Genomic DNA, 14,369 nt, shown 5'->3' with positions numbered 1-14,369 from the left:
AAATAACAGTGGCTTCTATGTTCCAAAGGCCTTGAAAACAACATTTATTTCAGAGGTCTCACATGGTTTGCTTCCTTTCCTACAGATAGGGGATAATATGTCCTAAGAAGTCATGCTATGCCTGGACATCATCACAACACCCCCCAAATCTGAGGGAGTTATACAACACCCCCCCTCAGAGGGCAGGACAGAAGTCTGGTCATAAATTTGGCTAGCCCCCAGTGAAATCTCTACATGTTATTGAGACAGACAAATATTGGACTATCTAAAGGCTAATTAAGGAGAGAAGTGCTAATTACTGTTATAATGGATTTTTTAAACATTTTACAAATAATTGGACCAGATATCAAGATAGGGCAAGTGTGGATGTGACATACACATTTAGGATAAAATCTGAATCAACATTTTTCTTTAGTTACCTCACACAACCACAATTGCAATTGGATCCTTGTTTGACAAGTCTGCAGAATGACTGTAATCAATGGCTTCGCTTTTTTAAAAAAATACATTTTTGAGTTATCTGTGAAAGCAGGGCAGCTACTCTTTAGTTTTTAAGTAATGCCGTAGTGGCACAATTTGAGTACATAAGACATTGTATTTAAGGAAAGTCTGGAAGAACCTGTCTATAGAAGCTTACAATACTCTGGTATATCAAAAGCAAAAGACTGCAATGCAAACATAAACAATAGCAGGAAGACATCAGATGTAAAGTGCTTTTGGACAGTGCTTTCCAAATTATGGAAACACATCACCTTGAAAATTAAAAGCCTTAGTATTTGAAATTAAGGGGAGTATAAGTTTTATGAGAGGATTTTCAGAGTGACAGCATTTCTTAGTTTGACAACTTGGGGGTCACCTCCTGCTGGTATCCCTCTCCCACCACTTTGTGCTGTGGCCTGAAACCTCGGTACCTTCATGTCATGCTGAACTTCATATTGGTTGCTTATGCCCATGCTTATGATCAAGAGCTCTAGATCAAACCTGTTTCCTTCATTATTTTTTATTTTTTACTCTCCTTATTCAAGGCACCTACTAAATGACAGCAAAAAATCTTTGGTATTTCCAGGTAACTGAAAAAAAAATCAACCACAAACTATCATTTCAAGAATAAATGTTTTAGGGACCTAACTGAAAACATCCTCTCTCAGCTCATGAACATTAATGAATTAATCAGCTTTTATATCTTTTAGTGACTGAGCCGTCATTTTGCATGTTCTGAGTTTTTCAAGTTTAACAATACTCAAATCAAAGCTAAGTGGTCGTTTACAAATATATCAGTTCAGCTCAATGCACTGTTTAAATATTAATTTAAATCACAGTATATACTTGCAAGGAAAGGATGAGAAGTTATTTTCCTTATTTGAACTTCCAGGCAAATAAAACATTTAGTTGTATGTTTCTAGTTCTGTATCTATATCTTGATTCTTTTCTGAATGAACAATAAGGCTGATCACCTGAAAGGTACTTGGGTCATTCTGCTTACATATGTGTCACCAGAGAATTATCATTACTAATGTCTCCAGATTTACTAAAAATCATCACTAGTGGTCTGAAGAAATGGTAATTCAGTTCTTTAGAAGCTCTTCAACATATCTCAGTCAAAACCACTGCTCTTAACACACTCTTAATTTTAGTTTGTTTAGCATCTTCTTGAAATGCTAATGGAATGAAAGTTCATTGTATTTGTAGAAGTACTTCCAAAATAAAGAAAAGAAATAATTATAGAGAAATGGGAATTGTTATTCTTATAATGGATAAAATACACTGCCAGAATTCTGTTCAAAAATAAATCTCAAATTCCTATTACACTAACTTTGACAGCCACAGATTTTTTCCTGTACCATTTGGTTTCCCCTGTCAATTTATTGTAATCACCCACTTCTGATTCACATTCCCTCTTTTTACTTTATGTGCTATTTTAAAATAAATGTAAATAAATTAAAATGGGAATTTTGTTTCTTAATATTATTAGTGCTTTCTCTCACATTTTCCATTCTTTTACATATTTATTTGATATACTGATGCAAACCCTGGATATTGTCTGAATTTTATATAAATGTCTGAAATTTTCTTTAGTTTATAGGGGTGCCTACTGCTAAATGTGTTTTCTAAAGCATAAGCTTTGTTGACTTGTTTTTAAACATTTTTTAAAGTAGCATGGAAATTAGAACCAGAACTATGAAACAATTTGAAGAGGTGATGGGAAAAAATGTGTTTTTCTAGTTATGACAAATTTTATGCTTTAAAATTAAATTAGAATACAAATTTGTCTTTTAGCTTCCAATATATTTAGATGTAGTTTCAAATATTAAGTTCAATTATGAGTAATTTGAGACTAGATTGTCTCCTTGTTATTACTTTGAAAGCTTTCTCTGTCTTTCATAACCTGTGGTGACAAGGCAGAAAAAAGCAATTTTTATGAGCTGGTAGCAGTCACTTTTTCTACTCTAATTAAAAGTCATAATTACATTTTTGATTAACCCAGAATGAACAATAAAACAGATTAGTTATCAGCTTGCTGCATTTTGTGGAACGACATTGAAGCTTAGAAAATTTTAAATTCTCTGACATTCTTAGCACAACTAGATAAAGCAAAAAATGTAAATGCAATTTATGCTTAACAATTTACATATTTTTATTTCTATTTTGACATCTTCTTTGGAAAATGTGCAGAGAATAATTCATACCAAAGGCTATCGTGGTAGATTTTTGTTGGTTCATAAGGTATGTGTATTGCTTGCATTATTTTTAATAGCTTAATTTCATAGTCAGATGTTGTGGATTTTATTTTTTATACCAAAAATCAGTTATTGAGTTTAACAGGTATTCAATTTTTGAATGTCAGAGCTGAAATATGTCAAATTTGATGCTTTTAAAGAGGTCCAATACACATATCTTTATGTGTGTGCGCGCACAAGTTTGGTTTGTTCTTTTGCTTGGAAAATGATCCCTTTGATGATGCTGCAAAAAGAATAAATCTATCAAGTGACATCCAGTATATGATCCAGTATATGCAGGTTGTAAGTCAGAAAGGCAGACTCCACCTCAGGATATTGTTAAACTACAATAAAAGAGAGTGCTGCTCTCTCTCCAAACCACAGGTGCCCTTATATCTTCTCTACAGATCCTTTCATAAAGTGGAACTAGAGTATTTGCAGTACCTGAACACAGGAAGTGATACTATTTTTCTCCAAAAATGAAGATTACCAATCACTTCCTGACATACTCAGCTCCTGTCCTATCTCAACTAAGAGGAAGATTCACTTTATTTTCAAAGAATATCAATACCTCTCCGGAGGTAAGCTTCCAATTCAATTTCAATGGGTAGAGCTGGTATTCTATGGGAGCTATGTGTATTAGTGAAGCTTCATAAGCATGAGACATAGATATGATTTCCTTGGTCATCATAATTTATTATTAAATTAGCCACAAAAGCCATTGTAGTGTTGTAGGAAATCTATTAAATCATAGGAAAGAATCAAAAACTAGATGGTTTAAAATATGAAAATGCAAAGGTGGCTATGACAGCGATAGGAAAATCCTATGGTATTCCAGGACAGCCCATCAGAAAACTCTTGCCACAGACTCAACTGCTGCAGAGAACTTGTTTAAGAAGCATTGACTGTGGAAAGGTGTTTAAACCATTTTAATAACTGGACTCATGTTGCACAAGTATAAAAATAAACAAATGTTAATTTTAAATTACATCTACTAAGCCATAAAATATTATTAAATTTGGGGGTTGAATCAAGGGTGAAACCCAATTCAAATCAGGCTGACATCTAAAATAAGCATTTCAAATTTCCAGAGCTCTCTAAGAATATCCTAAGTCTTTACAGACAGAGATCATTTTTTCTGTATTCTTACAATCTTTTAAAGTGAGAGACACCTGTTTTTTTTTCTTTCCAGATACTACTGAAAAGCACTGATCTATAGGATGAAAACTGTTTTAAGGCTGCTGAAACTTACAAGTCTCAATTCACAAAATAAATCACTTTCGTACAGAGGACATGAAAGAAGCAAGGCTCTTGAGGCTTGACTTTGACAAAATTGAACTTAGCAGCAGGACCATACCTATGCAGCTACTGCAACCACCTCTTTTTCACCTTCCAGCTTCTGACCACAAATTTGCCTAAGGCATGTTTTTACTTCAGATATGGGAAGGGGAATCAAAGAAAGATAAGTTTATTTTGTTTTTAAAAAGTTGAAAAAGGTATGAGCCCAGTGTTTACAATTACAGGCTGAGAGATTCATACATTGATTTCAAAAGCAATGTTTAGGGATTTATGGAGATTGACCTGAGCAAGAAATTTTGCATATTGACTTTCTTTGGAATTTGTTGCTGTGTGTACATTAGAAAAATTTGATGCATATTAATCTATTATGAGGCTGCTGGGAGAATCCTTAGTGTATTCAAGACTCTAAAATAATAGTGTTGCATGTGATCAAGAAAAGACCCAGATGTACCTCTAATTACTTCAGGCTTCTTTAAAAATGTATTCATTTTGTGATAAAATAGAAAATATAAATATTTAGAATACTCAGAAGACAATCAGCAGAAAATTACATAAGGTTTAACACATTAGAGAAATTACAAATTACTGAGATTGTATGTGATACCTACATATTATAATCTTAGTTTTAAAAGTGAGTTTCTACAATTCAGTATCCTAAAATTGATGACTTGTTTTAGGGGTTTCCTAAGGTGTTTCTTCATTTAAATATATCTAATTATGGTTAGTAGTGTTTTTGTTAATATATGAGGTAACGCTTTCATAGTGGAAGTGTACATAAGTGCCTCGGTTCTTTTAAACACAGACAGCTAGTTCCAGGAAAAAAAAAGAAATAAGGAAGACCTTTTCCTTTTTCCCCATTAATTTACTTTAAAAGTGGAAAAAAAAAAAAGAAAAGAAAAGAAAAGAAAAAAAAAAACACTCCAGGTTTTAAATCTGCCTTAGCAACAATCTGGGAAAACTGGCTGGGCTCACCAGAAGTCTAGAAGTGTATGCATAGACAAGCAAAAAAAAAAAAAAAAAAAAAAAAGCAATATTTTTTGTGTTCAGCAACATGAAAGAAGCATGTGGCATAATTTAAAGAGGATGAGATCAGAAAGGGTCTTATGACTTCATACATAAAATAACACAGATGAGCAATATGGCTGTTAACTAGTTACTACTATTAACTAATAAGCTCCATTTCCTTTGTCAAATCTAAAGGCAGACACATCCTCAATTCCTGCTTTGCAACGAAATTAAAGAAATGTGAACATCATCAGTAATTATGTAATATATGAGATGGAAAAAAGTTCCCTGTATTAAAAATCAACTCTGATTTCCAAAGCGTTCATCTTGCAGAGTGACTCATACTGAGAATAGCAGAGTCTCCTTTGATACTGTTCTTTCTGTAATATTAGTTCTGAGATTTATATCTGTAGTAACATGAAACCTTTTTCTTGTAACTTTAAACACTCAGCAGTTGCCATATTTTCCTCTAGATGTAACAAGCTGAGCTATTATAAACAGTCTCAAAACCTGCTATGATATCCAGTGATACATCCTTATTCCCATGCCCAACCCTCACAATACTCAGCATCCGCACAGAAAATTAATGCTTATTTCTACTTCATTGGCACACATGACACTCAGGCAAGCACAAAAACACAAAATATTTTTTTGCAGTATTCTATCATAAAGGTTCAATTTCAGCCGCTACTTATTTACTTTACAAAAAAAATACAGGTAATGGGATCCTGTACCGAAAAGAATGAAAGAAATTTTCTCACTGTAAAAGCACACAGCAGTCAGTGACCAAGAAGAAATCTTTTTAGCTCAAAACTGATTCTTTTAGAGAGCATACAGGGTATATGAAAAAGTGTTTAGGAGAAAGTAAGAGATCTCTTAGAAATTATTTGCATTTCAAACTGTACCTCTTGAGGAGTATAGGAGTATGTTAATATAGCAAGCTGCATCCTAATCTCAGTTAGCAATGAATGGAGTAATGGGTTTGCAAACAACACATCCTCATTCTCCATTAGCTCATTGAGACTCCTTCATGTATCTCACAGGTTGCAACCATTGCTAATTCTCTGCAAATTTCCTTGGGACCAGAGACAACAAAGCTGCATTTGAGTGCAGCTGCACCACAATCTTTCCAGGCTAGGTCAGCAATAGCCTTGGGATTTCCTCATTCCTAAATAATATAACTCTCCCTCTCCATCTGTTCAATGTTTTCCCTTTATTGTGTTATCTATAAAGTTTTTGTTTTATCTAGGTTATTCTGTTTTTATGTAACAATATGCATTTACCTACATGGTCAGCAACCTGAAAAGTCATCAGGATCCCAAACTCTTCCCCCAAAGTTCCCTGATAGCATGATTTTGCTGTGGGAGGAAGCCATGATTAATTGTATCAATGCTTAGTCCTTTCAAGCAGGAGTTGTTCATCCTTCCATTTTATATCACTGTAAATTGAACCAGTCCCTCTGAAATTCTTGTTTAGTTAAAACAAAAACGAAACAAAGAAACAAAAACCCACAAAACCACCACCACCAAAAATGACATCATGACATCAACTCTCAACATTTGAAAAGACAAAAAAAAAAAAAAAAAAAAAGATATATGTGCAACATACTGCATCCCTGCCTAATTCTGGAGATGCTAGTAAACAGAAATGTCTGATTTTCTTATAACTATTAAAACACTTGCTTTAACTCTCAGTAGCTTTGCAGGAAATTATTTATGTCAGAGGCACTCAAATGGTGGTTATGAGAAAGTTTCAGCTACTGGCAAAAACCTCTTTTTCTTACTGGTCTGACTGAAGACTGTGAAGAGATTAAAAAGGGACCTGAAATTTCCATAAACTGCACCATTGTATTATGGAACTACATTGCAGAAAATATGGCTGTTTTTCATTTTATTGCTCTCTAATTCTGTGTTTTTATATGGGGGAGTGGTGGAACAAATCTGAACTATCGCAGAACCATCTCACCTTTCCTATTAAATTACTACACTGGTAAGCAGACACGCTTTGAGTGTACTGATGCTGCTCATCCTCTAATGCGAATTCTGCCTTTGCCAACAGTGTGAGTGATGGATTATGACACAGGGGTTTAGCCTCCGCTGGCAAATGCCTCCTCTTGGTTATATCATTTAAGTTTAAAGTTTTCATGAAAATTAGTAATAGTATATACAGTTGACAAATAGATGATGAAATTATTACTCATAATTGCGCAGAAATAAATTTAGTTAGGAAATAAAATTAATTGAACGCTTTCTAGTAGAAATACCAGAAGAAACAGTTCAATAATATCGGGATAATTTCTGAATGTTGCATAACAGAAAGAAACTCATGACATGCAGAGAGGCCTCTCTACAGAGAGGTTCAAAGTGATTTAATGTTGTTCCCATAGTTTCTGGCTACAGAGCAACAGCAGCATGCTACGTTCTCAGGTTACTAGCTCAACGAAAGTGTCTTTGTGAGCCAAATAGAGCAGAACAGAACCCTGCTTTGATTGTGCAGGTATTTGTGAAAACAGCTGGTCACATTCTCTGCTATCACGGAGAACTGCAGGCAGGTCAAGACTTCAAGCTGTGATGTGACAAATTCCATACTTTTTTTTTTTTTTTTAATAATTCCACCCTAAAGACAATCTCCTTGGCTTTGCTCTGCTACATCATCAACATAATATCAGAGAAGAAAAGACGAATTTCAGGGAATAGAAACTCTATCTGGAATTCTGTTTTACAGAAGAGATCTAAAGATAAAGTGTGGTTTTTATTTTTCCCTTCTATTTTTAATGTAGGAAGTCTTCCAGGTAGGTGAAACTTAGAGAAGCATAATTACATTCAATAGAAAGTTTAAACCAAAAAAGGAAAGTTATGTCAAATGGTATCACAGCTATTTAGGGCTCTGAGTACCTCACAGCACATACTGAACCGTGGAATGAGTTTCACAAAAATAAAAAGGAAATTCTGTCAACTTCAGATTTGGAGAAAAACTACGGGTTTTACAAAACAAATCTGCAGTGGCAAGAGTTGGAGCTGGAAGGAAGAATCCTAACCTATCCAGTTAATTTCTAATATTAAGATTGGCTTTATGTATCTTTGTGGCATGAAGAACATTCCCTCACATCTCTCTGAAGTTGTCATCATGTAGTGTCCTAAAATAGTTTTAGTCATTATCCACTTCTGCAATAAATGTAAACTAATCGGTGTTTACAAAATGCACTTTGTTTTATCTTTTTTTTTTTATTATTTATGTGATGATGTCCTTTGGAACTGTGCTATTAAGAAGGGAGAAAATAAATAAGATCAAGAGAAATGCATTCTACAAAGCTGAAGTGGTACGAATGCTTAGAAGTGTAGCATTTGAATTAAAGAAAAACCTAAAAGATTTTGAGATGTTTGCTTTACAAGCATGGAGACTACATCTGCAGAACTCTCCTATTTCACACAGAAATACACTATCAATTTTGTTTTATAATGTGCGGAAAACACAATTTTTGATCTGATAAAATAAAGAAATTCATCATCCAAATAGCCTGATTGTGAAGCCTTTGTTTTCCTCCAATATAATTAATTACAGAACTCCTAGAAGCAAATTTCATAAATTAAGGGCTCCTCACCTACAAGTCCCTTGTCTCCATTTACCTCCTTGTTCTATCTATTCACTTAGGGAAAATAACATTAGGTGGACCAAAATGAAGTCATGAGGCGAACCCGTTCTCCCTGCAGTGTTACCTCAACTTAGGTAGAAGTCTTTGTTAACAATTTTGTTAAGTATAGTGGGATTTTTATTTTTATTTTACTTAGAGGGTAGGTTTACATTGTTTCCTTCTTCAAATGATGTTTTATTTTGCTTTCTGCTGTATTCTATTAATTGCCACATTCTTCTTATTGCACTCAGCCAAATAGGGTTTCTATCTTATTTTAACAGTGACTTGGAAAGTACTCTAGCTTTATACACTTCCTACCTAGGATGTTCAGAATGATCATTTTCTCTTACAACTCTGAAAGTTTCCAGTTGAACTATGCTCTGCTATGGTCCCTGATGCTTCTCTTGCTACTTCCTAGTTTGGAGCATTTCTCAGGCTCAGTTAATTTCCCATCAGTTCTCCTCATATTCCAATATTCATTCCATTTCTTCTCTGTCTTCAGTTTCTTCAGGTGAGCCAGAAGCTGCTTAGGCCATCTTTGAGGGCAAATGGGAGAAAAAAAAAGTATTTATATATATATAACACATGAGTCACTGTGTAAAAAGTGAGGGAGTAACATATGAAATGGAGAGATTTTAGAATGAAAATGATTATGGAAGGTTATGGATCAAAAATGTGAGAAATGCATGGTAAAAGGGAATAGATTAAATATTTTCCATTGCACTTAAAAATATTTATTATTTCAATAAACTATTTTCCAAACAGAAGGCTATAGTCTTATGAAAAATTAATGGGATAAATGAAATGCAAATTTCAATGCCACTTATATATAAAGTTGTTGCCAACTGTGCTGTCATTCATACAGACAGAAATAATTGATTGTAAGCTTAATTAAGTATAAAATCTTTTGCACTGCTCACTCTGGCTTTGTACATATGCCTGCCTTTCTCAGCTTGATTTATAATTGGAGGCAACACTGAAGTCTCTTAAAATCAGCCTGTTGTCTTTGCCTCCATCATATCCATTAAAACTTCTCGAGACTGGTGTATCAGTCACCTTATTTGTCATCTAGTCTTTCTTGGTCCTGCACAACAGCACCACTAAAGCAAAATAATTATTAAGCCAGGAAGCCCAGCAGACTTATGAACTCCTAAACTCAAGGCAGCAATGAATGGGTGTGTGGGAACAGAAAGCACTGAGAAAACCCAGGAGAAACAAAGTATAAAATCCAGAGTAGTAACTAAATGTGGCTGGGAAGACTATTCTAAGAAAAAAGCCTTAAACAGACTTTTTGGGGCTGGGTGTTACTGTAAACTTCCATAGGAAGGAAGAATGTTACTTCAGTTTCTTCTCCTTTGTTCAGAGAAAAAGGATTTACTTCAATAAACAACACTGTCTCAGAGATGGTTAAATTCATCATCAAAATATCTAAAATAACCTTCAAAACCAACACATTCTGGCTGACTGGATCTGAAAATGTAACAATATATGTCGTACTAGGATGAATAAAAAAAGTTGCATAGACTTCATGTTTTCCAAGCAAGATTTCTAAATGAGAATCGCGCACACTTTTATCACCACTGAACATTTTCCAGTATGCAGGTAGCTTTCCCATGGGAGATATTTGCTGGTATCATAGAAGGCTTTTCTGAAGATTTCCAGCATTCTTATGAGGATTCTAAAGTTCAGCAGTGCTTTAGCAAAGTCAGTCTGTAAATTCCAAGGTTTCTGGGATAAATAAGGGCTTCTGAGTTCTGGAAAGCAGTGAAACTCATGGGAGAAACCAATAAAACTGACAGAACGCCTCATGATCTTTTTATTCCTTGCACAAATGTCTTGCCTTATTTTAGGTAAGTCAAAATGGTAGCTGGAAGAATACTGGCTTAGCATAACTGCAGAAGTACTCACATGTGACAGAGGTGAGGAATAGGGAGGATGCAGCACACAACAAATAATAGCATAGTTTCTTGTATTATATAGAATCTCTTCACTTTTGTAAATACTGCCAATTTGATACTGTAAGCTTCTGTCAAACAGAATGAAAGTTATCAGATCTGATCAAAAAAATATACATACATATATATTTCCCCAGTGCTCTCTCAACCTCTGGGCTTCCAATAGATTGACCATGTACAGGAATCTGGCGCATTTCATTAAACATATTAAAGACCTCCTCAAAAGGTTTCTCTGAAGTACTTCTCATATCTACCAAAGATTGCTCTGTAAGATATAGTTTTAAACACATAAATACAAATAGCTAATCAACAAATCATTATCTTAATGCTACATAAGACTTTTGGAAATAAAGAGGTCTCACTCCATTAAAGAGATGGTAAGACTGACGGAGTCTGTAAAGTGATGGGCATGATTGCCTAGGTAAGCATTTCATATGAAGACAACATTTACATAAAGAGTTGGATACAGTGTCTCCAACAAGAGATGACTTCTTGATCCAGTTATTTTAGTGAATATACAACTTCAGCATTCTGCTTGGAACTACTAACAAGACAACAGAGACTATAATCTTTCTCTGTTGGCTTCCATAAACCAAAAAGAGTATGAATCCAGTTCACCAAGTGAAGTTTATATAGTTCTCTATACCACAAATTAATCTAAAACACAGTCCATGAACTAAAAACATTGCATTTACCCTCAAAATATATAACATTGCTACTATAGAGTAAGACAACTCCAACAAAGTGAAACCTGTCATTAGTTGGCACATATCTACCTTGGATAAATATTAGTTCCAATACAGAAAAGCCAATGTGTTTCTTTTGCATATGTAGGATTTCTTAAAGCCTGACTTATTTGCCTAATTTCAAGAACACTTTTCTTTTTCCAAAAATAATTACTCTGGAAGTGAAGAAATAATTCAGAAAAAATATTTTGGATTTTCAGATGACATTTGCATACTAGTGTGAATTAACAAGAGTTAATCTTTTAATGAACAATGTGCTTCAGATGAAGGCTATGACAAATGTTAAACAACTTCAGTACTTTTCTCAAATGCAATAACTCTAAAATTAGTTTGACCTTTCTGTACCATGAAACAGCCTGAGTATAGCAACCTAAAGATCAAATTGAAAAGTAAAAAAAAATAAAAATAAAAATAATAAAAAATCACAATCCTAATGGACATACATACGGAACAATCTGTTCTCCTCTGCCTTTCTGAAATACTTAGAGGCAGTTTTTGCAAACTGCAGCAAACTCTTGAAAGCAAATTAGAGAGGCAATACTACTGCACATTACTTCTCTAAAGCTGTTCTGAGGGGTAGAAGGATGTTAGATATCTAGTAAATATCTTATTCACCGTATTAATTCAAACTAAATAAAGTGAAATTCACCTACTACTGTCAAATTCAGTCACTCCTGCAATGATTTTCTTGGCAGTAAGAAGAGTAGATGTCCTTTTGTCATGCACATATTAGTGTTTACTTTGGATGTAGGAAACTTACAGCTTATTTCCCTATCAAAATAGTGACAGTATTATTCTGGACATGGGGAAAATCTGAATTTGATCTGGCTATGTGCCAAATCATAAGAGGTTCATGCTGAAACATATTTAATGAGTAGCCAGAACAAGTGGCCAGTAATTGGCAGTTCTGCTACTGTGGTAGAGAATGCTCATTAGGAAGAAAGACTGACTAGACAGCTTCTTCATTTATTCAGTTTTTGACCTGTAATTTAAACATGTCAAATTGTTCCATTCTGAAATACAGGACAACAAGACTTTTGTGATCTCACGTATGGAGGTGGCAGTTCCCAAAATATTTACAAATGAAGCAGTCAGTTAATATCTTTTGCCATGCTTTCAATCACCTGAATTATATCTGACACTAAATAAACAACAGTGATAAATAGTGACAAGAAGCTACCTGTTTCAGAGAATGTACAAACTATACCGAATTTTGTCATTTCCCCAAAGTGTGCTTGCAGTTTTTTGCTTCCAGGACAATGGCAGTGTGCTCACTTGGTGCTCAAGCGGGTGTAAATGTTGTGTACTGTTCGTGCCCAGGGATCAAGGAAACGTAGCGCAGGACAGCCATATGCAGTCATGTGCAAGATGTAGTCAAACCCTCTGCCATTCAAGAAAATCACTGAATCTACCATAGATTTTGAATGGAGCCTGTATCAAGCAGCATTTGGAAAATCAACTTGAGTCAAAAAGCAACCAGACAACAAAGCAAGGCATCATACACTCAAGATAGCAAGATCAGGCTATTCATCAAGTGGGAGAACAAGGCCTCTTGTTGCTTTTAGACAAAACAGAGCACCTACCACCACAGCTGATGGTGAAGCAGAGAAGAATGATAGGAATTTCTGTAATACACTCCTGTGCCAGAACTGATTAAGTTCTGAAAATGAATTTGGTATCAGCTGGTAGTAAAACCAAAGTAAGCAAGTTCCATGATCCAAAATTAAATAACCGAAACACAGTAACAAGTGAATTCCCAGTCATTTTCACTGATAAACACTTACTTCACATACATAATTTGCCCATGTGCATCCATCAACGGATGTTCTGTTAAAGCAACCTTCCCACAGCTTACTGCCCTGAACTTCCCCCAAAACATTCCTGTGACTGCTCTGAACAAGCTGCTCTCCTAAAAAGTGTTTATGCATGTACTAAAATCTATAACTGAAAATCTATGTCTGCATACACATGGTAGATTAGAGCCTAAACCTGTGCCAAAGAATGCCCCATCATCATTGTATATACTGCATTTCATGGTCTAAGCTTCACAGTGGTGTGAAACATAGCTCAAAGAACTGCAGATAGACTGTCCTCAAATGTATGAATTTGTGATGCTTTCCATGAGCTGATCAGATTTGTGGGCTGCTATCCAACAGGTTCAGCTGAGCGCAAAGCATGAAAAATTGAATCAAGAGACTCACTTCCATAGCCACTTCATCCGAGCTACTAAGCACCATCCTCATCACCAGATAAAAAACATCAGAAGGGCCAGAGGTGTGTTATGTCAAGCTACGCAGCTGCTGTGGACCATGCTGAGTCCAGCAGGGATATTCAGGAGACAGGGGGCAAAGAACATCCCAAAAGTAGTGTTATTTTGGCTTCCTCCACATCTTCAAATTGTTCAAAATCTTGGTCAAACTGTTCATGTCAACATGCACTCATTCTTAAATCTATGCTCTCAGAAAGCTCATTATTTCAATTTAGTCAAAGGAAGGACAATGACAGTCACTCCTGAATGCATGCTGGTACTGCAGGATGATTTAAACAAGCAAAAACAACCTACGTCAGTCAGGCATCTGCTTGTGAGGCATGATACGAGTGATTACACACACAAAATCTCCTATTAGTGTGGAAGGACAGTTTGCATTTTGTTGCTGTTTTTAATTAACAGCATGGGTAATTATCAGTACTGATATTTAAACAGCTCGTATTAACCCAGTCCTTCCTCAGCAAAATCCTCTGGTACTATTCTGTTTATAAACTTAACACCTACTCCTGGAAGAGCTCTTTGCTTGTATGCCTTGTTGTTTGGAGGGACAACACAGTGCTTCTGAGAAAAGGTGTTTTGTTTTGTTTTGTTTGTTTGTTTGTTTTTTGACAGGATAAGCTGCATCTGTACCACAAATCTTGGAGGATAACTACATCACTTATTGAATTTGTACGATTCATGGGTTCCCTCAAAGTGAACACATTAATAACAATTCAAACAAAAAAAAATCTATTTTTCGTCTTGAGT

This window comes from Cygnus atratus, chromosome 6, assembly GCF_013377495.2.
Source record: "Cygnus atratus isolate AKBS03 ecotype Queensland, Australia chromosome 6, CAtr_DNAZoo_HiC_assembly, whole genome shotgun sequence".
NCBI lineage: Eukaryota > Metazoa > Chordata > Aves > Anseriformes > Anatidae > Cygnus > Cygnus atratus.
The sequence above is the reverse complement of the archived record's forward strand: the minus strand, read 5'-3'. Positions refer to the sequence as shown.